Raw genomic sequence first — 5,000 nt, 5'->3', positions numbered from 1 at the left:
AATTTCATCAAAGTTGTTATTAATGTGCACACAAAAAAAATTCCTGGTACGTACAAGCACCACGGTTTCATATATATATATATATATATATATATATATATATATATATATATATATATATATATATATATATATATATATATATATATACATACATATATATATATATATATATACATACATATATATATATATATATATATATATATATATATATATATATATATATATGTATATACATATACATATATATATAAATATATATATATATATATATATATATATATTTATATATATATGTATATATATATATATATATATATATATATATATATATATATAAGTATATATAAATATACATATATATATATATATATATATATATATATATATATATATAAATAAATATATATATATATATATATATATATATATATATATATATATATATATATATATATATATATATTTTATTAGATGCTCAAAAAATACTTTTTTTAAAATCATATAGGGCTACAATATTTTATTAGGTGCCCAAAAAACACTGTTTTTAAAATGTTTATAAAGTGCAATGTCCTAGAGTCTCTTCAACTACATATTACTATCGTACTGACCGCTTTTCATACACTTCAAAGTTCCAGATATTTTCATCCCCCGAGTCAAGTGAAATGGCTAATTTCAAACGGCTCTAAATGTAAATGCTTTCAAAGAAATTGGGGTGTTGTCTAGACATGGCAAAACGTTCCTCTGGAGCTCCACCTGTTTTTGCCTTAACCTACGCCAAACAAAGATGTTAACGGCAAAAAAAAATCATCACCGTAACGCTGATTGATGCCAGTAACATGTAGAAACGAAGATTCCTCCCTGCATAAGTCGGTGACGGGTGGTCCATCTCGACTAATTTCATCAGCCGATTAGCCACTCGTGCGTTGTATGGGAGAGGTGAGGATGGGATTGTAATGGTCCACGTGAAATCTGCGAAGTAGGTCCGTTCCCTGATGATAGTCTTAATTTCTTGGACCGTGTAATTCATGGACGTACCGATGCAACCTTTAGCTGCAACGAAGACCTGGGAGTGGGACTTGGATCCGTCCGGGCATGGTACATTGAAGCCGGCCTTGTCGTATTGTATCCGCGAGCCGTTGTTCAATCTGCAATTGAACTTATTATCGTCATAAAGATGTGGCGGGATGTTGCAATACCAACCCCCACACCCTTGAATCTTACTTACTGACAAGTGTCTCCTCAACACATACTTTCCCCTTATGTTATCATAAACTGGACTCTTGGATAAAAGGGAAATTAAAACAAACCATACCCTTAATACTATATTTCTTAAAACTAAAATGCTCAACATAAATAATCCACAATTAAATTATCAACACTTAAATATATAATAACCGTATACCCTTTAAATAAATCCCCCCCAAAAACCTAACAAACTTAAAATTAAACTGCACACCAACACCCAAATATGTATGCTTATATATTTATAAGGACGGACACTCGTCCAAATGAGCCAATGTCTTAATTAATGGCACACTGACACAATCGTCCACACACTGCAGAACTGTCTTTTACTGCACACAACCACAGCTTTGTGGCTAGCAACACACTGTGCGGCAATTCTCCGCAACTACTTCCCTGATTTGGGTCCTGGATATCAACATCATCATCGTCATCTTCATCATCATCATCATCATCATCATCATCATGCGTAATCTTGATAAACAGGCCAGGTCATCAACAGTTGGGCAATTCAAAAGAGCAGTCTAAACAAAAACAATCACAGACCTGGTCATCAACAATAAATCCACTTTCTAAATTTAGTCTCTCCAAAGGAGGCATCACGGCCGGCCAAAATAAAAAATAAAAACACTTACGGACACTCCTAGCTAACTAAACTATCGCACTATAATCAAAGATAAATAATAAATTGTTCCTATCATCCACAATCACGACAAGCAAAGATAAACAAAACTGTACTTACTCAAAAATAAACAAAACACTTCCAACGCTGATAAGAAAAATAATAGTAAATCCAGCACTCACACTACTGCCGCTTGCTGCAGTCTAATAAAAAAGCATTCGCTCCGAAACATTTACCATTCTCCTAACCTAGCTAAAAGTAAACAAACAACCTCATTTATACCAACAGTCTTTCTCACAACAAACAATCAATACACTAACTACCTCTCTCTCTCTCTCTCTCTCTCTCTCTCTCTCTCTCTCTCTCTCTCTCTCTCTCTCTCTCTCTCTCTCTCTCAGGATTTGGCAAACAGAAAATAAATAAAAATAAAACAAAAATTAATCCTTCTCATTACTTCCCCCTTACTTTGCCAAATCTTTCTCACACAACACTTACATTAGTTTTTTCATTACCCAATCGCAGTAGGGAATGGGACCTCTACTCCGAGAAACTGGGCCTCCATATACTCTCTCATTCACTTCTTCCTTATCACAATCATTCGCTACATTAACAATATTCGTATCTAAATCCCAATCATCTAATATATCATGTACAATTATATCTACCTCGTTCTCATCTGGCCCTAAAATTACACTCATTTTTGTTAACAGTTAATCCATTTCATCAAAAACATTCTCAACTTTAGCCAAAGATTCATTCATGCTACTTATCATTCTCTTATCTCTCATTCTCGCATTCGTCATCCTTTCTTTTTCATCATCTAAGGAAAAGCCACACACACTATAGGTATCATTCATACTCAGCCATGATTCATCTTTATTAACACATTTATCTTCCATACACACTTGCACATTTACACCCTTGTCATACTTATTTCTGTTCTCACTTTTACTTATAAAATTTCCTCTTCTTTCATCCTTACTTAAAGCTCTCGTATTCTTCCTTTTCATATATTCTACTAACACTAACTGTTTACCTTCTAGAGCTAATTCCTCATACATACTAGGTTCATACTTGTTCCTTTTCAACCATTTACTCATCCATTCTCTTGGATATACTCAGGTACCTCCTTCCATTTACACAACTGGTTGTGGTGTGCCCTAACTCTTTCCACACTACCATCCACACACAACTTACCAAAACATAACTTATCCACTCGAACCAACTTCTAACACCTCATATGGACCTTCAAACTTATCATGCACCTTATTTACATTCATTCTACCCTTTTCAATTACTTCTTTCATCACTCTCTCACCAACTTTAAAGCTTTCAAACCTCTCATTTGCTTTCCTCCACACATCTCTATCATCCTCTGACACACCTAACCTCAGTCTTACTACCTTCTCAAAATTTTACATAAACTTACATGGAGACATACCCGTACTCTTATGCACTGTTACATTATAAGCCCACAACGATCTACTAACATACAAATCTCAATCATCATTTGCAAAATTTCAGTTAATGCTCTTACAGTTCTTTCAGCCAACCCATTCGCACTTGGCATTTAAGGAGTCGAATACACATGTTAAATACCCCATTCTCTTAACATCTGCTTAAACTCCCATCCAACAAACTCAGGGCTATTATCACTTAACATTCTAGCAGGATTACACACACACATCGGCAACATCTCTTGATCAACCATTCTTGCAACAGTCTCACTCCTTTTATTCTTTATAGGCACTGCATACGTAAACTTACTCATGTGATCTACCATAATAATCATTTCCACGTGTCCCTCGCAGTCACAGGCAACGAAACACAATCAATCACAAGCATCTCAAATGGTAATCTCAAAACAGGCGGATTAGCATGCACTCTGATACTTCCCTTTCTGGCAATCTTCACACGTAGTCGCTACATCCTTACATATCTGACTCAACCCAGGTGTAAACAATCTCTCACGCATGCATTCCCATAATTTATTCTTACCCATATGCCCATATCTGTCATGCACTAACATACACATACTTACTGCTGCATGCATCGGAAGCACAGGAACATATATATCTTCATCCATTCCTTTATGTAAAAAAATAAACAATATTCTTTCACACAATAAGTCTCTTACTAACTTTCTTATACACCTCTAAATCAGACGCCCATTCTTCTACCTTAATACTATTCAACATACATTCACGTAACCTTTTAATTTCCACACATTCATCTTGCATTTCTTCCACCTCCTCTTTAGTCAATAGATCATCCTCACTCCTCGTAATATCAACCATGCCAACAAAATTCGCCATAAATACACTATTATCTTCTATCACAACTACTTCACATCCACTCTTGAAATACAAACCACTACCAATATCAACTGATAGATCATGCAATCTTAAAAAATTAATTCCTATAAAAAAAACAACTAGGCACCTCATTCTCTCCCATTAAAATGAAATTATGTTCCACCTCCATACTTCCCAGTTTTACTTTCAAACGCACTTCTTCCCAAACTAGCTAACTTCCTTTACCTATCCCATGAATTTTCACACTCGTACATTGCCTTTTTACTTCCCAATTGTACCGCTCTATTTCCTTGAGAACAGACATATTCACTAATGACACTTGGGCGCCTGTATCAATTAAACTACAGTATTCATTTTCATTTATACCCACACATGTAATCATTCTTCCTTTTACAACATGCTTACAAATATTTACTCTCCTATCAATAGGGTCATTCTTGTCACACCTATGTTCATCTTCGCTATCTTCCATGCTGATACCACTCAGATTCAAGTCACTCGGACAATCCTCCTTCTCACTCAACAACCTGCAACATCTTTCATTACATTGTAACCTCAATATATACTCCCTTTCAGTCTCTTTATTTGCTCGGTACTGCATAGGACGATTCCACCCGAAATACAAATAAACAGTGACACCATACAACATACTCACTACCAACAATACTTTTGATAACAATTCACCCTCAAGCACACTATCCTCCTCCTTGTATGCCATTTTTTTCGATACTTCATTCCTAACACTCATTCTAAGCTCATCTACACCAGTAGGTATTTCCCTATTCAAACCCTTAAATTTCAACTTATTCAACCCA

Source organism: Palaemon carinicauda, chromosome 21 (genome assembly GCF_036898095.1).
Source record: "Palaemon carinicauda isolate YSFRI2023 chromosome 21, ASM3689809v2, whole genome shotgun sequence".
In the NCBI taxonomy this organism is placed as follows: Eukaryota; Metazoa; Arthropoda; class Malacostraca; order Decapoda; family Palaemonidae; genus Palaemon; species Palaemon carinicauda.
Note: the sequence above shows the minus strand (reverse complement) of the source record.